The sequence below is a fragment of the Petaurus breviceps genome, unplaced genomic scaffold (genome assembly GCF_028583685.1).
Source record: "Petaurus breviceps papuanus isolate PSGF00001 unplaced genomic scaffold, PetGlider_PUasm1.0 174, whole genome shotgun sequence".
Lineage (NCBI taxonomy): Eukaryota > Metazoa > Chordata > Mammalia > Diprotodontia > Petauridae > Petaurus > Petaurus breviceps.
The window spans coordinates 58,150,763-58,172,866 of NW_027185761.1; the positions used below are offsets into that span (position 1 = coordinate 58,150,763).

General features: G+C 41.7%; 1 long non-coding RNA gene across 4 annotated transcripts in view; it reads left to right on the forward strand.

Moving 5' to 3' along the window:
* LOC138158190 (uncharacterized) overlaps window positions 1-22,104 on the forward strand; it is a 74,771-nt gene that overhangs the window by 9,938 nt on the left and 42,729 nt on the right. For 2 of the 4 annotated variants that reach the window (XR_011167582.1, XR_011167581.1), the window contains 2 exons: window positions 6,553-6,622; window positions 7,562-7,727. This is a non-coding gene — a long non-coding RNA (uncharacterized lncRNA). Of the gene's footprint in view, window positions 1-6,552; window positions 6,623-6,960; window positions 7,468-7,561; window positions 7,728-22,104 lie in introns of those variants that run through there. The other 2 variants (XR_011167584.1, XR_011167583.1) reach the window with 1 other exon arrangement.

Here is a 22,104-nt window from a genome sequence, read left to right on the forward strand (position 1 = left end):
TCATCAGGCAAGTGACAGCAGTTGTTGGCTGCCTGCCTGCTTTATTTATCAGTTACTCTCCTTTCCCAGTTGTGGCAATATTTGTCAGACCAGAGGCTGTAGGGAGGATCTGCTAGTATGAGGAAGACCTGTGTCCAAATTTCCACTCTGACCCTTACAAGCCATGGGATCCAAGTTGCTGAACTTTCTCTGAGCCTCAGACAACTGCCTAGAGCTGATCAGTTGTTAAAGACTATTACAATCTGCCTTGTGGGAGGAAGGCTCTGTTCCCTCGGATCTACCTGTGCTTTATCTGCATGTCTTGAATCTTGGTTTGTTAATTAGGATTACTATTGATGTGGTAGAAGGATGTCTCTTTGCCGTGGTCTTCCTCTCTAACCATCTTTGCCCCAGAGAAGAAGCTATTGGTACAGTGGATAAAATGCTGAGCCTGGAGTCAGGAAGATCTGTGTTCAGTTTAAATATGACCACAGTCACTTTCATAGCTGTATGTGACCCTAAGCAAGACTCTTAACTTCAGTTTCCTCAACTATAAAATAGAGATGCTAAAGCACCTGCCTTGCAGGCTTGTTGTGAATCTTAAATCTCTCTCTCTCTCTCACATACACATGCTTAGTATAGTGCCTGGTACATAGTAAGTTCATACAAATGCTTATTTCCTTCCCAAATGCTATTATTCCACATTAGAAACCTGGATTCCATGCCTGAGATAGGTTTTGTTGACCTTATCTCACCAGGGACTAGGACACCAGGAAGTGTCCCAAAGTCTCCTTGCTGTGCTCCTGTATGGATGCCTTCCTACCCCTCTTTGGCTTTCCTTTATATGTTTTTTTTTACTCCTATTAGAATGCATGCTTCTTTAAGGCAGGCCTGTCTTGCTTGCTTGTATTTGTATCCTCAGCATTTGGCACAGTGCCTAACGCATAGCAAGTGCTCAATAATAAATGCTTTCTAGATGTCTCTGTCTGTTTCTGTATTCCTTCCTTCCTTCCTTCCTTCCTTCCTTCCTTCCTTCCTTCCTTCCTTCCTTCCTTCCTTCCTTCCTTCCTTCCTTCCTTCCTTCCTTCCTTCCTTCCTTTTACCTCTCTGGCAAAAGGAAGAATGTAGAAAGTGTCAAGAAAGAAGGTGAAAGGGCAGATTTACCTATGCCAATGAGATGGAAGCTATCAAAAGAAGTCAAGGCATCCTCAACACAGGGTGATGAAAATCCCGAAAGAATCTGAGAAGTGAGCCAGGGAATTATCAAAAAGGAACCACTTAGACTGACAAACAGTAGTCACAAGGGCAGCTAAGTGATGTGAGGATGATGACCATTATATAACTAACCAAGCAGATGTGAACTGAATGCATTTCATGGTGAATTAATGTATTGGCAGAAGCTTTGGAAGAGTAATGTGTGTGTGTGTGTGTGTGTGTGTGTGCGCGTGTTCGTGTGTGTGTCTTTTGTTTTTGTCATCAGTTGTAGACTACTCTGCAATCTTAATATCTGCTCTAATTTCTCAGATCTGACCCTTGAGTTTCTGTTAACTACTTCTATGTCTAGGTCTCCCCCAAAGTGGTTAAAAGGGTCCCCAGCTGCTGTGTAAGCATTCAAGTTAATAAATGCATTAAATGCATGTATATTGGGTATAGAATAGCTTTTACTTCACCCCACAAAAAATTCAGAAAGGTACAAAGGCTTCACTGGAGTCCGTAAGCAATGTAAATAATAAAAAGATTCAACAGGCATTTATTAGGCACTTAATATGTGGTTAGCATTGTGCAAAGAAAAAGCAAGAAGAGTCCCTGCCCTCAAGGAGCTTACAATCGAGTAGGTGTGATAGTGCGTACATATATAGCTACATATAAGACACATGGAGCCTAGTGGAAGATTCCTTCTGGGTATTGTCTTTCCCCAGTAGATCATAAGTTCCTTGAAGGCAGGGACTATCTTTTTCTTATGTGTGCGCCCTCCCCCTTCCCCCCCCCCCAGTAATTAACCCAGTGCCTGGCACATTGTTGGCACTTAATAGATTTTTTTGGATTGAATTGAATTGACCAGAGAATTCATGGAGGGGAGTAATACTAAGATTTCTGGAAAGACAGGCAGGATTGTGAAGAGCCTTAGACGCCAAGCAGAGGATTTTGTGTTTGACCCTGGAGGTGATAAGTAGCCATGGAGGTTATTGAGTAGGGAGGTGCCATGGTCACCTGTGCTTTAGGAAAGTCCCTTTGGCATTGTGTGAAGCACGTGCTGAAGGAGGGAGAGACTTGAGGGAGGAATGAGGAGACTGTTACAGTGGTTCAAGTAAGAGACAACAAGGGCCTGAACTAGGGTTGCTGTGAGAATGGAAAATAATGAGAGAGACAGAGATACAGAGAGACAGAGACAGAGAGATACAGAGAAAGAGACACACACAGAGACAGAGAGAGAGACAGAGACACACACAGAGACACAGAGAGAGAGACAGAGAGACAGAGACAGAGACACACAGAGACAGAGAGAGAGACAGAGACACACACAGAGACAGAGACACACACACAGACAGAGAGAGAGAGGGAGAGACAGAGAGAGAGACACACACACACAGAGGTAGAGAGATGGACATAGAGACAGAGGGAAAGAAAGGCAGAGACAGAGACAGAGATAGAGAGATACAGAAAGAGATTTCAAGAGTTTCCCCACGATTGGACTTGTCCATGTGAGCCCAGGGCTTGGGAGTGGGGGATTTGGGCCATAGAAACAATGGACAGCACATAAAAAACTCTCACCTAACAATCCTGGGACTGTTTCCTCACTCATAGAATGAAGGAGGGAGACAAGCTCAGCCCTGAAGTCTTTTCCAGCTCTACTTCTAGGGCCTTATGCTTTCTGGTTGTCTTAGACAAATATTAGTGTATGTGCCATCAGCTTTGCACTCCTCCCTAGATTCTAGCCTGATAGGGTTCTACAGGTTCAAATTCCCAGTGACCAGAGCAGAGAGGGGCTCTTACTCCCTTCTGAAACCTTAAATGAAGCACAGTGATGAGGGCTGCCCTGGCGTTTCACTTCTTCTTTTTGGAGGACAATTGGGGTTAAGTGACTTGCCTAAGGTCACACAGCTAGTTTTTGTGTTAAGTGTCTGAGTCTGGATTTGAACTCAGGTCCTCCCGACTCCAGGGCCGGTGCTCTATTCACTGAACCACCTAGCTGCCCCTCTGGTGTTTTACTTCTTAGATGTCACCAACATCTCATATAAATTATTCCAGGTTCAAAATCCTTCCTTTAGACCTGTGACTCTCAAGTTTTTGATCTCAGGGTCCCTTTACACTCTTAAAAATTATTGAGAACCCCAGAGACTTCATGTTTATATGGCATATGTCTTTCAATATTTGCCATGTTGGAATATTTTTAATTAAAGTATTTTTATTTTATTAATTTATTTTATTTTAATTAATGAATTTTATTATTTATTTTATTAATTCATTAAAATAACAAATGCATAGTGTCAACATAGATAATACATTTATCAACAAAATAACTATATTTTCCAAAACAAAAAAGAATCAATGAGAAGCATGATGTTGTTTTGCATATTTTTGCAAATCTACTTAATGACTGGCTTTATAGAAGGCAGCTGGATTCTCGCATCTGTTTCTGCATTCAATCTTTGCTATAAATGACTTTGATTAGAGTGTATGAAAAAAACCTGACCTCACAGAAATACATAGGGAAAACAGAGGGGACACTTTAATAGCAAATAACATCTTAGTATTACTGTGAAAATAGTTTTGATGTTGATGATCCCCTGAAATAGTCTCAGAGACTATGAGAGGTCTACAGACCACCCTTTTGAGAACTGCTGCTTTAGGGCTGTAGGCTGACAGCGCCTTTTTACGTCTTGACCACCAGATGGCAGTGCACCACCACCCAGCTTTTCTGACACAAAGGCCAGAAAACTTTCTGGTTAGAGTGATATGGGTGGGATATAGAAAATATTCCCCTTAGAGCCTGAATCCATACACAAAGCAGAGAACAATGTCCTTCATTTGTTTTAATATCCAGATGTTACATTTCATTATCTGAGGTTTCCTCTCTTTAGCAGCGTGGAAAGAGGTCTAAATTTGGAGTCAGAAGGCTTGGATTCGAATCCTGACTCAGCTTCTTTCTACTCGAATGCTTTGGGGCAAGCCACATGACTTCTTTGGGCCTCAGTTTCCTAATCTGTCAAATGAGTGGGATGAACTGGGCGATCACTAAGGTCTAAACCAGTGGTGTCATACTGAAATAGAAGGGGATCAATAAACCACATGTAAGACCGCATATTGACTTAGAAAGCCACATAGTAACATTATTTATGTTGTATTTTTATTTATTTTGTTAAATAATCCCCAGTCACATTTTAATCTAGTTCTAGCTGCACTGGGGAGTGTTGTGTTTGATACCTTTGCTCTAAACTATGATTCCTCCTCATAAAGAGTCTGTACAAAGATGATGTTAATCACAGAGCAGGCAGCCCCACTTTCTAGGCAAGATTTGAAAATTGAGGGTTGCACTCATGTGATTCAATTGAAAGAGCAAGGGCTTGGATCCAAAGGACCTGGCTTCAATCCCCAGTTCTGCTGTTTACTAATGGTGTGACTGTGAGCAAATCCCAGATGAAAAGGTCAAAATGAAGAAAGCTAATGCACCCTGACATAGGCCTAGCTCTTCTCTCCCCGTTCAACTAGACTTCTCGAGACCGTCTTGCCTCCCTAGGGGCTGTCTAGCTCTCAGCATTGCCGGTTTTCTGTCCCCAGTTCAGTCTTCACATTACTTTTGAAGGGGGAGATATGTCACTAACTCTCAAGGGTCTCTGACTGATGACCCTGGCCTAGTCATTTCTTCCTCTGAACCTGTTTCCTCATTTGTTAAATGAGGGGGCTGGACAAGATTAACTCTAAGGCCCAGCTCTTAGTCTGCGATCCTATAATCACCACAGCTACCACTATCATCATCACCATCATCATTTTTATTATCCCTCTTTGGAAGGGCGTTTCTGTAATGGAATCCTTAATCCTAAATGCATTTGACAAGACAAAGAAAAGGAGGTGCAAGAATGATGTAAAAATACCCACGATGAACCCATGGGCCTTGTGGAAACCTCTAATCAAATGAAAATGGATTTTATTTGGGAGAGTGTTCAAGAACAATTAATTATTCATGGCAGCGACATCATTAGGATTTTATTTTGTTTAAAGGCCTTTAAATGACTCGGAAAATTGGGTTATCCTTGAGAAGAGTTTCAAGAAAGAGATAGGGAAAAGCTTTTCATTATATTGACTTGGCCTAATATTTTCACAATAGGTATTTAGCTAGCATTAATATAGCACTTTAAGGTTTGCAGAGTACTTTGCAGGTATTAGCTGGTTTTATCCTCACAACAAACCTGGGGGGTAGATGTTCTTATTATCCACATTTTACAGTTGAGGAAGTTGAGGCAGATAGAGTTTCGTGACCTGCCCAGGGTCATATAGCTAGTAAGTGACTGAGGCTGGATTTGAACGCAGATCATTCTGACTTTAGGTCCAATGCTCTATCCACCGTGCCACCAACTTGAAAATGTGGGTGAGAAATTCCGTTTGAGTAGATCAGTGAGGACAAGTGGAATGAGAATGACAGAATCTTGTTAAGGGATTAGAACATGGACTCTCAAATTGTTTTAGGTCAGTTTGACTTACTGGTTGCCAATAGGGTGTGGGATGATGAAATTACATTTAATTAAAAACACATCTATTAGAGTTTCTTCTGTTGTGTTCAGTGCTGTGGATATCAAAACAGAAATGGAACCATCTCTGACTTCAGGGAGCTTATGCTCCATTGGAGGAAACAACAGGTATACCTGTGATATATACACAAAGTACATTTCTTTTTGGTGGGGGGCTTTGGCAAGGAAGCCAGCCAGCAAATGGGAGGGGGGTACGGAAAAGCGTTGGGTAGGATCTAGCCTTGAATATCCCAAAGATTATGTCTGGGAATTGGGGCGATTCTACAATTTGCTAAAATACTAGAAATTAAATTGTAAGAGTAATAAGTTGGGAAACTGATGAGTTACCACTAACATGCTTCACGGATCGCCGTCTCTGCCTCTGTCTTTCTTTCTCTTTCCTCTCTCTCTCTCCTCTTTTCTCTCTTGTCTCTCTCCTCTCTGTCTTTCCTCTGTCTCTCTCCTGTCTCTGTCCCCCCACTCCTTGTCTCTGCATCTGTGTATTTGTATATATGTGTGTGTGAGGGTGTGTATGTACATATATGTGTGCATATAAAGGGAAAGCTGGAAAACCATTGTGTGCTGCTGAGCTTCTCACACCAAGATGAGGACCTTGATCTTTGCCTGGATCAGATGGCTGTGTGAGACTTTATCTACAGACCCAGAGAAAGGCATGTTCTTTTCCCTAGACACTCCCAGGAAGAAAGCCATGCGGACTTTTGACGTTCTGGCTAAAGCCGGCCTTTAGCTCGATTGTTCATCTGAGGTCAGGCCGACTATAGTGTATTCTTGAGTAAGCTTTGCAAGGACATGTACACTTGAACTGTGAGCTGTCTTTTTATCTCAGATGCGCTGGTGTACACCTCCCCTTTGGAGAAGAGTCGCTGCAGCATGGTGGAGAATGGACAAGTGCAGAGGTATCACCAATCTAGTCTGTGAAAAGAATTCCCTTGAACTTATCAAACCTGCCTCTAGTCACATCGTAGGAAGTGTCGGGCCCATTATCTTCTTGTCTCTGAGTCAGAACCCTATTCACCTAGACACACTGCCTCTCAAGGACCTAGGTAAAGTCCCTCTGCCCTCGGGTGCCAAGTAGCTGGGAACTAAGGCATTCACCCTTATACCTTTGTCCATGAAGCGCAGATTCGTTTCCATACATTCCAGAATTCATGTGTGGTTGATTAATATTTACCAAGTCTCATTCTTTTTGTGTCAACGTATTAGCACATATATCTTCTGTTAACGTACTTTCCAGGCAAAGTCCAGGACCAGGGCCAGACTCCCATGGGATCAGAGTCTCAGAACCAGAAGGGACATTGCAGACAAGTTATAGGCCAATCCGTTTCTGAATAAGAAGTCACTCTACAACATCTCCAATGATGGGGAGCTCACTACCTCCTGAAGGGCAGTGTGATATAATGGTTAGAGTGTTGTTTTAGAGTTTAGAAGACTGACTCAGACTCTTAGGCCATGGGCAAGCTCCAGAGTTCTCAGTTTCTAGATCTTCATGGAATGTAAGCTCCTTGAGGCCAGACTATCCCACTTTTTTCATTGTTTCCCCAGCATCTAATCTAGGGCTTGGAGCATAGGCATTTGGTAAGTGTTCGTTGACTGTTCTGTCTTTAAAATGGGGATAATACTTGTTAATATTGTTTACCTTATTGGGTGATTGTGAGACAAGTGATTTGCAAAGCTCAAAACACTAAGAATTAAATTTACTTTTCGATTACTCCTGGAGTTATCCAGGGAAATCTTGTACTTATTTGTATTTTTCAACATGGGGGGAAAAGGTCTTGCTGCTAATAGAAACTGTCAAGTGACTTGTGATCGTGAAAATTTGCCAACCTTCTTTGTAGAAACCCTGTGATTCTGCCGACCAATGCCTTTTCTGCATCTTTCTACCCACTCTGGTGCTGTTCATGTCTGATGTAGAGATGGGAAACCAAGTTACAAAACCTGATTGCGTATTTGTGCATCTTCCCAACACACCCCACGATGGCCATATGGGGAAAGAAACCAGAGGTATGCTCTATTTTTCCAGCCTCTCCACTCATGCAGTGCCGTCACACCTTAAACCAAGAGTTTACTGCATCCACTGTCCCTGTCGCCATGCTCTCTCACACAGGCCAACTTCATTTGTTGTCAGAGATGCCAGCAAACTACTTCTATCCAATGCTCCTCAATATCCTGAGCAATTGTAATCAGTGGCTTCTTTCCACAGCCACCTAGGTACACAGGTTTTGTTTTTAATCAGACTTGTGATTTCATTTGCATAGGGACCTCCCAGGTGAGGAAAATCATTTTACCAATGCAGATCATCACCTGTTGTGTAATTGATAGTCTGAGTGAGTTTCCTGGGGGCACTGAGAAGATGAGTTATTTATCCAGGGTCACACAGGCCAGAATGTGTCAGAGGTAGGACTCAAAGCCAGGTTTTCTGTTTCAGGAGCTGGCTCTATGTCCCTTATGCCAGAGGTATCAAACAAGTGCAGTGAACCAGGTGAAAATGTAGCTGGGAAATATTTAACAACATTAACCATAAAATAGAACATAAATAATATCAGTATATGGTTTTCTAAGCCAATGTGTGGCCTTCAGGGAGCCTTATGTATGGTTTAGTGGCCTCATTTCTACTTGGGTTAGACACCACTGCCTTGGGCAGCTATGCAGTACAGCAGATAGAGTATTGGGTCTGGAGTCAGGAAGACTCACCTTCCTAAGTTCAAATCTGGCCTCAGATACTTTCGAGCTGTGTGACCCTGGGCAAGTCACTTAACTGTGTTGGTCTCAGCTTCTTTATCTGTAAAATGAGCTGGAGAAGGAAATGGCAACGACTTCAGGATCGTGTCATGAAAACCCCAAATGGGGTCACGAACAGTTGGCCATGACTGAAACAACTAAACAACAGTAATCACTGCCTTGCACCGTACTGCCTCTCTTCATGGTGGTATGACAATCGAAAAGCAAGTATGATTTCAGGCTTCCCTAATGGAGGCACAGTACTGGGGAGCTGATACTTCCATTGTATTTGGGAGGAAGTATTAGCCCTAGTCTGCTTGGCTTCCACAGGCAAACCAGGATCAGTTTGGAGAGAATGCCCAGAGAAACTTAATGCTAGGACAAACTTCCTCAAAATTAGGACTGCCCTAAAGGACCATGGGCTACCTCCAGATGGGGTGGATTCCAGGCCCCTGGAGGTCTTCAGGTAGAGTCGGATGACTACTTACCAGATGTGTCATGGTGGGAATTCCTTTCCTATAGGGGGTAGAACTAGATGAACTTGGAGACCTCTTCCTAATCTCAGATTCTTTCATTCTGTGATAATCTACGCCCCCCTTTAAATATGAGGAAATTGAGGGCTGTGGAAGGCTAATTGACTTGCCCAAGGTCACCCAGGTAATAATTTTCAGGTAGTACATCCCTGGTAGCACAGCACAGGTAACCATCCCTGGTTCTGTGTTTTTTTTTCTTTCTTAAATTTTTTTTAAAATTTTAGACAAATACTAAAACTTAAATATATAACAAGAAAAGAAGCATTATAAACTCAAATATGAAATAAGAAAAGAAAAAATATAGGAGAGGATTCAGAATATATAGCAAGAACTTATCATTTCAAGAAAGTCTATATATTAAATACCATGTGTTATGTTGAAAGCTGCCCATCTTTTCTTTGCTTTCTTATAGGTTTTCTTTTGTTCTCTGCTGTCCACTTTTACATTGTTCTTTTTCCCTCTTTTTCCCCCTTATCTGCCACCCCAAGGCTACAATTAAGCGTGGATATATTTATATATAGGTATTGATATATACATACACATATATATACATACATGTATAAATATGTACTTTCCCTAAGAGACTCTCCTCCTAATCTTGTTTCTATGTTTGCATATCTCTTTTTTCCTATTTCTCCTACCTCCTCTTCTTTTCTTCTACCTCCTATTACTTAATTTACCCCCACTCCAGCAACCTCTGCTTCATCCTCCCATTCCCCTAAATCTAAACACCCTTTTGTATACCCTTTGACCTATTCCCTCCCCCTCCCCTCTAAAGATCCCTCCTTTAGATTCTCCCCCCTCCCTGTCCCCTTGGAGTTTCATTTCTTTTTAAATTTACAAGACTTAGACACTCTTCTAGATGTCTGTTTATTGTCCCCTCTGAAACCCCTTCTCAACTGAAGTAGGTTTCCAGAGCCAGCAGCCCCCTCCCCATCGAATTCATCTGTATTGGTCCTTTCTTACACCTCATTTGCATAGGACAATTACTCTTTTAGCTATTCTTGACAGGTTTTACTTTTTAAAGTCACGTCATACTCAGGTCTACCCCAATCTTTCTTATAAGCTACCTAATTACTAGTGACAATCTCAGACACAGGTTTTACATTTTCTGTACATAAAGGGTCAACATTCTGTCCTTATTTAGTCTCTTGTAATTGGTCACTGGTATGTACCTCTATTTCTCTTGGCTCTTGTATGTCAAATCTTCTATTGTGTTCAGGGTTGTTTTTTTTTTTTTTAACAGTGTCCTGAAAGTCTGTCAGTTGATCAACTGTCCATTTTTTTTTTTCCATTTAAAATTATGCTTAGCTTTGCTAGGCATGATATTTTGAGCTGGATGCCTAGTTCTTTTGCCCTTCACTATATAATGTTCTAAGACCTGAACTCTTTTAGTGTTGCCAATGCTAGGTCTTGTGTGATTCTAACTGTGATAACCGTCATATTTAAATTGTCCTTGATTTTGGGGTTTTGGAATTTACCTGTAATATTCCCGTAAGTTTTCCTCATAGGATCTCTTTCAGGTGGTAATCAGTGGATTTTTTCTATTTCTACTTTCCCCTCTTGTTCTAATGCTTCAGGACAAATTTCTTTAACTATTTCTTGTATTATTGTATCAAGATTCTCTTTTTGATCAGAACTTTCAGGTAGTCCAATTATTTTTATCTTTTCTTGATCTGTTCTCTAGATCTGTTGTTTTTCTTATGAGATGTTTCACATTCTCTTCTATTTTTTCATTCTTTATATTTTGCTTTTTAAAAATTTCTTCATCTCTTATAATTTCCCTGCCTTCCCCTTGCCCAATTCTGATTTTCAAGGAATCATTTTCTTCCTTAAGATTCTTGATCTCCTTTTCTATTTGGTTAACTTTCTTGTCATAATCTTGTTTTCCTTGTATTATTCTTATTTTTCTTTTTAATTTTTTCTCCATCTTTCTCATTTGACTTCTAAAGTCTTTTTAAAGTTCTTCAGTGAATTCTTTTTGGGCAGGCGACCATTTGACATTGCTCTTTGGGGTGGAAGAGGGTTTCTTTGCTTCAGTATCCCCTTCTGAAGACCGACCCAGTCTTTTTTATTCCCATAGTAGCTCTCTATGGTTGGATTTTTCTCCTTTGCCTGTGCATTATTTCTTTGGCAATAATTTAGTTTTTGTAATCACCTCTAGTCTTGGAGCATGGGATTTAGTGCCCCTGGCCTCTGATCCTCTTCAGGTCTTCCTTCTGACCTTGAACTCAAATCAAGACAGCTCAGACCAAGACCTCCAGCCTATTGTAGTCCCTGCAGTCAGCATCTCCCACCCCACTGCTTCTGCACTCACCATGAGGGCGTGTGCGGGTTCCTTCACACTCTACCACTACTCTCCACAGCACAGCTGGGTCTGCAGAAGTTCCCCTGATCTTCTCCAGGTCACACCCCAAACTCCCAACCCAGCTGCCCCCAGGGCTTGTGGCTTGTGGTTAAAGCAGACCCTAGGATCCTAGACTGGAAGTGTTTCCTCTTCACAGAGAGGAAATCTAGTCCTGGGGCTTTTCTTCAGGTCTTCCCTGATTGTCCCAAGAGGATGCCTATTGTGCCCCTACTCTCTATGTTCTCTCAGAGGAGCTATTTTATCTCTTTTGTGGAGGAAAATCTTGAGAGCTGGACATTTTCTGAACTACTCTGCCATCTTCCCAGAATCCTCTTCCCTGGTTCTATGTCTCTAGAACTATTGCTGTTTCTCCATTTTATGGCAAAGTCAAAGGACTGCTCAACACAATGGTCTTGGGGGCTGTTGAGGAATATTGTATGCTTTTAATGTAGTGTGTGCACCACTTGGTAGATTAAAGCTCTCCTATGATGAGAGGAGAATAGTAGGAATTTAACTCTACTATCAACTGTCTTTAAAAAAATCATCCAAAAATAAACACACCAGAAGCTGGCATTCTCCCTGCCTTTCGGCAATAGTGTAACTGTGACAACGATGTGGAAAATCGCCTGTAAAAGCTTGTTTATTCTCTTGTCTTGTTTTAATCAAAGTAACAAAGCATGAAGTTATCAGTAGATAATCTAATAAGGGAGATTTTTAAAAAGCAGCAATGAAATACAAGCCTGGACAGGAAGCCAAATTCGGCAGTGCTTGTAGAACGATGTCCTGTTTTTCCATTTATTATTGTAACATTTGAAGAGCAGCATATTTGAACTCCGGGATCCTTCCCCTGACTTTCACTCTCTCAGCCTTCCCACCTGTCCCTGGGGACATCTTTTCCAACGCCATTGGCTTCCACCCCCATTTTGGCATTTTCTCTCCACCATTAAACAGTAGTGATGAACATTCTAGTTTTATTTAACTGACGTGATCTTGGGCAAGTCACTGACCCTTTCTTACCTTCTGTTTGCTCATCTATAAAATGAAGATGTAAATAGCTACCTACTGTGTGATAAGAAAATAAAATAGATTATGTAAAATCCTTTGTAAGCCTTAAAAGTGCCATGTAAGCATGATAGGACTATGTGCTCCAGGGCCACATGGTAGCAACCACAGTGAGAAGAGAAAGGCCCGAGGCCTTCCTCCCCACCAAGGGCTCACAGCAGTCCTTGCCTCCTCGCCTGAGTACAAGCAGGCATGGAAAAGGAAGGGATTTGCCTTGGCAGGGTAGTGTCTTTTAGTACAGAGTTTTGGCTCAGTAATCCACCAACTGCCTGTCTCTCTGCTCCCTGGTTCATAAAGCAGACTGAGTTACCAATGTCATTACATGTCATTACACTCTTTTTTTTAATATTTATTTTTAATTTTTTAATTTTAATTTTTTTAAAGCAATTGGGGTTAAGTAACTTGCTCAAGGTTACATGGCCAGTTATTTTTGTGTAGGTGCCAAGTGTCTGAGGCCGGAACCAATCCCAGGTCTCCCAAGTCTGGGGCTGGTGCTCTTACTCACTGCTCCACCTGGCTGCCCCTCATTACACTCTTCTTGAAGCAGGCCTTCCAGCCTCTTCCATGTGGGCTGGCCTCAGACAGAGCACAGGGCCCATGCTCTGAGGATTAGTCTTTGTTGGTCAGGCCTTGTTACAGAACTAGAACACAATTACCCTGATCTTTTCTTGTCTCTAGACATGTCTGTGTCACACATCACAGAAATGGTGCATTGGTCTCTCCGTTTAACACATACCAGAATTCCATTGTGGAGTTTACATATTTACAGAAGAATATTTCGTTTATCATCCCTTATCTCACATAAGAGGGCCTTGATGGAAAATGGGACTCACAGCCATTAAGTGTCAGGGGTGGGGTTGGACTCCTGAAGCTTCACTGCCTCTCCCAATCCTATAGTCTCAGAGTCTCTTTATGTAACTTTTGAATAATTCAGATCCAGTCTATCCTCACTTCCTGAAGAACAAAGACTGAATTGCATCCCCAAATGGTTTTGAAAATAGGTCTATGTTCATGGCTCTGTGATTCTTAAATTAGAATAATGAAAGAGGAAGCAAAGTTTCACATCGAAAGTCAGCCCTCTTACTTCTTGGTTGGTTTGCTCATGCCAGGAATGTTTTCTCCACTAACCCTAAAAATGATCACCCTATTGGGTAGTTTTCTTCCATGACTTAGGCCTGGCATCTTGAATGATCAGTGCACTTTTTCCAGCATCCACCTCAATACTGAGGGTAACATTTGGGTTTGGGAATGGTGGTAAGTTTTCCTAGAAAATAATGTACTTAATATGTTCTTCAAATGAGAGAAAGGTCCTGAAAAAGGCAGGGGAAGTGGTAAGCTCAGATAAGCTCTACCTCTGTGAGAGGAACAAGAAAGGGGAAACATCTTTTTTTCTTTTTCAGGTTTTGTGGATGCCTTTTTAAAAAGTCATTATCATTTCCAGATATACTTTCCCCACTTAGTCTCCTGTTGTAACAAGGAAAAACCACTAAGCAAAGCCAACATATATTATGACTGAGTCTAACAATGTCTGCAACATTTCACACCATGATCCCCCTCCTCTCTACAAAGAGGAAGGGGATAGAGGGACATATCACTACTAGAAATAATACATAGAATCCTAAAGAATACCACACACAGGAGCCGACAAGGAAAGAAAAACAGAGGCTACAAGGGGCTGTGGCACTAACTCTGGGTTTGGGGATAAAGGATCTGGAATTAAATCACCATCCCACAACTCACTGCAGGCCTGCTGGATGACAGACATTCTCATGCTAATTGGTCATCTCAAGTACATAAACTAGAGAAGAATAAAATGACAGTGGAAATAGCCTCCCAAGTCAGAGGCCCTAGGTTCGAATCTTGCCTCTGACAGTGACCTTGGACAAATCCCTTAATCTCTCTGGGGCTCAGTTTCCTTCACTGTAACATACCACTATCTCTGTGGTACCTTCTAGCTTCTAGATCTATGATTCTCTGATCTCTAAGACCATTTCTATCCCTAAAGCTATGGTTGCTACTCCTTCTTATGGAGGGAGTGGTGGTTTAGAAATAGATGGATGGATGGAGGGGACAGTGTATCATGTTCCTAGGGTAAAGAAGACCACAGCCAAGTGGACCTGTGCTTATAGATTAACTGCAAGATTTCCTTCCCATCACCAAGAATGTGTCTGTTTGGTGTGAAAACAAATTCTTCCAGTGTGGCCAGAAGCTGAGCTAACAGAAGAAATATTTGTGACTGCCCCCAGCCTATGGCACATGGGTTCTGCTGCTTTCTTCCTTTGCAGTCCAGGCCTACCAAGCAGCTCGGGGTCTGGCAATCCTGGCCTCCCCTTGGAATGGAGGAAACCGTGTTGAAAGCAAAGTATTTGGTTTCCTGGGAGGGGGTAGAGAGAAGAGGGGGAGAGGGAGCTTCTGCAGGACTAAATATCTAGTGGTCTGATGTATAAACTATGCAATGGAATTCTGGCTGCAGTATGTGAGGAGCCGAAAAAAACAGCACTTGTTCTTCTGTAAAGCGTGACCCAGCCATGTGGAGGGACAGCTAAAGGAAAGCATGAACACAGTTTTACTTTGATATTTGGAAGTGCTGGGAGTTACTTGGGGTGGAGATTGTTCTGAAATGAAAAATAGTGATCTCTGTTTTAAAAAAAAAACTGCAAAATGAGGTTTAATATCCTAGTTTGTATTCAGTTCCAATTATACTCACATATATAGATGAAGGGACAGCAGAGTGTACATATATATGTACACACATGTGTATAAATATGTAAACATGTGTGTGATCATGGGGTCATATTATTGAATGATGCCAGATGTTTCTGGAACAGTGCCACACCAGGTCTATTTCATATGGCAAGGCCAGGTCTCAGTTTTTTTAATCGAGGTTGTTTCCCAGTTTGATCCCTCACCTTAATTATTCATAGACTTGGCTCTGAAAGCTTTGTGGTTTTTTAAAAATCAGGATTCAGAACTGGAAGGGTGCTTGGTAGACCTGTAGTCCAATACATTCCTGAGCAAGACTCTGCTTAGAACATTTCTGCTAAGGGCTTATTCAACCTTTCTTTGAGGACTTTGAATGAGGGGGAGCCCACTGTCTTCTGGGCAGCCCATTCCACTTTTAAATGACTCTACTTGGAGGGAAGTTTTTCCTTTTATCAAGCCTAAACTTGCCTCTTTGTAACTCTCTTCTCCCCAAGCTTGTTCCTAGTTCTGTCTTCTGGGCACTGAGTAGAAGATGAATGATCAAACCAAAGAATTCCATTCTTGATCAGGGTATAACCTTGTTCAAAGCAATTCCTCATGGGATGGGTGGTCAACAGGGGACAAATTGTTTTGGCCATGGCAAGTCATTCTACCAACTACCATTAAATGGAATTGCATTGATAAAGGGAACATCTCCACAGGGAAAAAAATCACAAATTTTTGATGTATTGGAAGATGCATATAAACATGTCTGTGCTGAGGTGGTATGGCATAGTGCATGACCTTGAAGTAAGAAACTCTCCATTTCAAGTCTTGCCTCTAAGATATCCTAGCTCTGTGACCCTGGGAAAGTCATTTAACCTCTTGATGCTCTAGGCAACTCTCTAAGAATATAAGTTTCAGGAAAGGGGCTAATCTGCATTGGCAGAGGAAGATCCCTTCCCTGGAAGTTCCCTGTGTCAGTGAAATCGCAGGTCTGGTCCCTATCCTCATCCCTATCCCTATCTCCAAATCTCTATACATATATGCAGGAACACCCCTCCCAATATCTCTATTTACACACACATATTCATGGCAAAAAAGAAATACCTACCTACATATATATGGGTATATATGTATATGTATATATTTATATATGTATGTATAAATATACAGTGAGAGGTAGGTAGATTCATATCAGGAGTTCCAAATTCCCAAATATCAATGAAATTATCTGTGTGTATGCATGCATGGACATGTGGTTTACACACATATCAGAAGTTTGTTGGTATATGTTTAACAACCAGCTCTTTGAAGAAACAGTGTATACTATGGCACACTTTAAAGTTTAACTTATAATATTAACAGGCAACTAGGTGATGCAGTGGATTAAGTGCTAGGTCTAGAATCTTCCTGAGTTCAAATCCAGCCTCAGAAACTTACTAGCTGTGTGACCCTGGGCAAGCCACTTAACCCTGTTTGCCTCTGTTTCCTCATCTATAAACTGAGCTGGAGGAGGAAATAGCAAACCACTCTAGTATCTTTGTCAAGAAAACCCCACAAGTGATCACAAGACTTGGGAATGACTATAGTATTCACTTTTTATCCATAACTTTCTTAAGTCTTGACAATCTACCAAATAATAAATTAAAGTCTGATTTGTAGCATTTACAGATTTCTGAGTTGTAAATGATCACACTGAAAATTTCCATTTGTATCTAGTCTAGCCAGTATCCTGGACTTACTATTTCTTTAGTGTAGGGAACTTGTCATGTAGAAACTCTGTCCATCAAGGCAGATCAGAGAAACAGCTGTTATGCATCTCTCTAACTTAAAATCTGAAAGAACCACACAACCAAATGGTCTTATCAGGCTGTTAGAGCCAGTTATAGCCAGAAAATAATAAAAAATGGGTCTTGCATGTGCAAGAAAGACAAAGAAAAGGAAGAGAAAAAAATAGGAATAGCTATTTAAATTTCATACTGTTTCCTTTGCGACTTCTGAATAACTTATCCCCAAAGAGCAGAATAGTTTAAAGCATGGCCTAGGTAAAAAGGGCTCCTTAAAAATTAATTTCTCAGGGTATCACTAGCCCTAACTGAATCAGCTCCAATTTGCCTAGATAGACATTTTCATGGCTCACAGCAAAATGTAGTAAACCGAATAACTGTAGGCTTTAATAGAATTTCACACAATCTTATTACCTCCCAATTACTTTTTTGACCTTTTTAGGATCGTTCTTCCCTCCAAAACACACATGATCTGCAATTCTGAATGTCCTTCATCCTTTGCTATCCCAAGAAAATCAATAGATCAAGTGGAATTAACATTGCACTTTGTGACTTCCATTTGTAACAAATATAGTCCCAGGGAAGACATAAATGCCGAACACACAAAAGTATCAATGTTTGTAGAACCCAGGATGTGTTTGGGTAAAGTGAGCTCCAGGACATTAGAGAAATTTTCTGCTTTCCTCAAATTATCAAATTAATAAAGGTATCAATAAGGGTATTAATTCCACCCCTGCTAAGAGACCCTAAGAAAACTGGGAGGTTGGCAGAACGTGAGACTTTATAATGATGCTAGAATGATGTATTCTTTAGGAGACTTTATTAGTAACACATTCTGAATCATGTCAATATGTTTGGCATGTAGATAGAGTCATTTATTTCAGAGTGTAATCATGTCTGACTTTTCCTGACCCCATTTGGAGTTTTCTTGGCAAAGATACTGGAGTGATTTGCCATTTCCTTCTCCAGCTCATTTTATGAGGAAATTGAGGCAAACAGGGTGAAGTGACTTGCCTAGGGTTACACAACCAATAAATGTCTGAGGACAGATTTGAACTCAGGAAGATGAGTCTTCCAGACTCTAGGCCCAAAGCTCTATGCACTATGGTGCTTCCTAGCTGCCCCCCATGGAGATGTACCCAGGGGCTACTGAGGTTAGGAACAAGGATTCTGCTTGAATTGTCATCATATTATTGGGTGAAAGGCTTATAGCATCATTAATTTGGAAAGGACCTTAGAAGTTATTGAATCTAACCCCTTCCTTTACAGAAGAGAAAGCTCAGGCACAGAAAGGTTAAGTGATTTGTCCAGAGTCACACAGCTAGTAATGGTCCAAGGTGGGAAGAGAACTCAGGTCGTTCTGACTCCAGGTGAAACACTCTAACCACTCAAAAATCCAGCTGTTATTACATCATGGAAAGTTATAACAAAGTGGACACTTGAGTAGGAAGGGGTCAGTTCTAAAAAATGTAAAAATATGCCCAAGAACTATTAATATTTTAGCAGAATCTGTTTGTAAGAACAGATTTAAAGGACTGCCACGTGGAAGAAAGACCTATCTTTTTCTGATTGACTCTAGAGGGAAGAACTAGGAGGGGATGAGTTGCAGAAACGCAGATTTCAGTTCAATGGAAAGAGACACTGATTAATAATTAAGAGTTATCCCAAAGTGAAGATACCTAGGATATTGTGACCCCCCACCCCTATTGGAAGTCTTCAAATCGAGGTTGGATGACCACTTGTTAGATATGGGTTGGACAAGAGGATTTCTTAGTTCCCTTTCACATCTTAAATTTCAGGACAAATAATTTAATATGCTTTTTGTCCTTGTAGTCTTGATTGTATATGTGATGTTTAAAGTTATTTTCTAAGCTAGGATCTGTGACAACATATTAAAAAATTCTGTTGTAACCTATGAGGCATCCAATTAACAGATCTATGAGATTTATGGGGAAAGACTACTGTAGTTGTGGCTATAGACTATTTCTCAAGGATGTGTTGTCTGGTTGTGTATTCTAAGCTTCCACTCACCCCTCAGATCATGTGTGTATTTTTCAAGGCTTCTTAACCTGGAATCCTTGCATGCTGTAAAAAGATTTTGATAACTTTCAAAATAGTGGATTCCCTTTGTAATATTATGTGTTTTGCAAATTTAAGAACCTTTTTCTGACAAGGAAGCCACAGAACTTCCCCAGATTGCCACAGAGTTCCATGTCTCACATGTAAAAGGTGAAGAGCCCCTGGTTGAAAATAGTTTCCATGGAGATCTGCACCACCTTCCCGCGGCTCCGGCTTCCACCTTCCCCAATCCATGTAAAAAGGGGACTCTAAACAAACTTTGGAGCTGCAGAACCCACAAAATGACACAGAGAAGCTAACCTCCCGCTGAGGACAGCCCAGCAGGCCAGCAGGAATCCAGCACAGCGCTCTGGGAGCCAAGCCCAGCCCCACACCAACGCTTTAGCCCCAGGGTGGGCCTGACCAGCCGCCAGCCAGAGGGACTCCAGATCAGCAGCAGCTGTGGCCCTTTCCAGATTTATCAATACATAGATGCGAAGGACAAGGTGAGAGGCCAGTGCAGTCTGGACTTTGGGACCCAGTAAGTGGGAGTGCGTGGCTTTTACCCCCAGGGCAAGAAACCGCTCAGCACAGCCAGCCAGCGCCACGTGGGGGCTTCAGCTCCTGGCCTGCAGAGTGTAGGGGGACCAAGCACCAGTCTGAGGGGTAATCGCTCTTGCTTTAACCTGCTTGGATCTGGATTGCAGTCTAGGGTGGAGGTCCTGGGGTGTGTGTCCAGCTTGCCAGAGTGTGTGGAGACCTCAGAGAAGGCACCCATCTAATACCTCCAGCAGCTGAGAAAACCCCAGCGTTTGGGATGAAAACTCCCCTGTCTGGTGGCAGAGTCCTACTGTGGCAAAAAGCCCAAAAGTCAAATAACTGAGTGGCAAAATGAGCAGGCAAAGGAAACAAAGCAGACAGAAGATTCCAACATTACACTCCTATTTTGGGGACAAGAAGGAGCAAGGCATGGAATAGGAGGAAAACAGTGAAGTCAAAGGAAAATACAAGCTGGTTACAGGCCATAGAGGACCTTAAGAAGCAGATAAGAGAAGTGGAGGAAAAATTGGGAAGAGAAATGAGAACAATGCAAGAAAATTACGAAATGAAAGTCAACAGCCTGACTGAAGAAAATAATACCTTAAAAAACAGACTGACTCAAATGGCAAAGGAGGCTCAAAAAGGCAATGAGGAGAAGAATGCCTTAAAAAGTCGAATTTGCCAGATGGAAAAAGAATCTCAAAAGCTCAATGAGGAGAATCATTGCTTCAGAATTAGATTGGAGCAAATGGAAGCTAATGACTTTATGAGAAATCAAGATGCTGTTAAACAGATCCAAACAAATGAAAGAATAGAAGGCAATGTGAAATATCTCATGGGAAAAACCACTGACCTGGAAAATAGATCCAGGAGAGATAACTTAAAAATTATTGGACACCTGAAAGCCATGACCAAAGTAAGAACTTAGAAAGCATCCTCCAGGAAGTTCTCAAAGAAAACTGCCCTGATGTTTTAGTACCAGAGGGCAAAAGAGAGGTTGAAAGAATCCACCGATTACCTCCTGAAAAAGATCCCAAAAAGAAAACTCCTAGGAATATTATAGCCAGGTTCCAGAATTCCCAGATTAAGGAGAGAATATTACAAGCAGCCAGGAAGAAACAATTTCAATATTGTGGAAACACAATCAGAATAACCCAGGGTCTGGCAGCTTCTACACTGAGGGATCGAAGGGCTTGGAATGTGATATTCTGGAGGTCAAGGGAGCTGGGACTAAAACCAAGAGTCACCTACCCAGCAAAACTGAGTATCATGTTTCAGGGGAAAATATGGTCATTCCGTGGAATAGAGGACTTTCAAGCATTCTTGCTGAAAAATCCAGAGTTGAATAGAAAATTTGACATTCAGATACAAGAAGCAAGAGAAGCATGGGAAGGTAAACAGGGAAAAGAAATCATAAGGAACTTATCAAAGTTGAACTATTAACATTCCTACATGGAAAAACAATAATTGTAATTTATGAAACTTTTCTCAGTAGTTGAAGGGAATAGAAATATATATATATATATGTCTATATGTGAGGGTATATGGGAATATGAATACATATGTGAATGTGTGTATATATGTTTACAGGTATACATAGAGGGTACAGGACCAATTTAACAGGAAGGGATGATACTTAAAAGGTGAAATTAAGAGGTGAGAGGAATATAATGAGAGGAGATGGGGAGAGACAGATTGGGGCAAACTATCTCATACAGAAGAGGCAAGGGAAAATGGTTACAATGGAGGGGAAGAATAGGAAGGCAAAAGGGAATGGGTCAACCTTATTCCCATTGAATCTGGCTTGAGGAGTGTATCAGCAATGCCATATTCACAATGCCTATAGAGATTACAAATATGCTGATATAATTATCCATTAGAAAATACGTCATGTTTGCCATATGAGGAAATAAACTAGAAAATTTATTAAGATACCAAAAGACTGAGTCCCAAAACCAGAAAGTGAAAGCCATCAGAGTTGTTATGATATTGGCACAGGTAGATAAAGTAGAAAGCACCCACATTTTCAAGCCTTTAAAACAGAACAGGCTACCTCAGGCAAAGGTCCTCCTCTCCCCACACACAGCAACCACCCAGCGTCCTGGAAGCGCGCTCCCAGCAGCTCCGGCCCCTGGCAGTCCTCAGCAGGAGTCCTTAGCAGAAAGTCCTTAGCAGTCCTAACTCAAAAAGGGCTTCGCGCTGCCACTGCCTCTGCTGCTGCCGCCGTCACCACCACCGCCAGCCACCGCAGGAACGCTAGCTTGGCTTCCGCTTCCTCTTGCTCCGCCCCTTCCTGCTACGTCAGCAAGTCCAACGGGGCATGGAAGATCTTTAAATCCCATAACCCTTACAAGGAGGGAATGAAATACACACTAAATAGGGGATCTCACCCTCCAGGAGAATAGGGGGAGAAGGGGATGAGAGGGGAGATGATGGAAGGGAGGGCAGGCTGGGGGGGGGAGGGAAGTTGGAAGCACCCACTTGTGAAAAGAGACAGGATCAAAGTAGAGACTAGAACAAGTGGGAGGTGGGATAGGAGGGAGGGAAATATAGTCAGTCTTTTACAATATATCTACTGTGTTATTGTTTTGCATTAGCCGTACATGTACAACCTATACTGAACTGCTTTTCTTCCCAGTGGGGGTGGG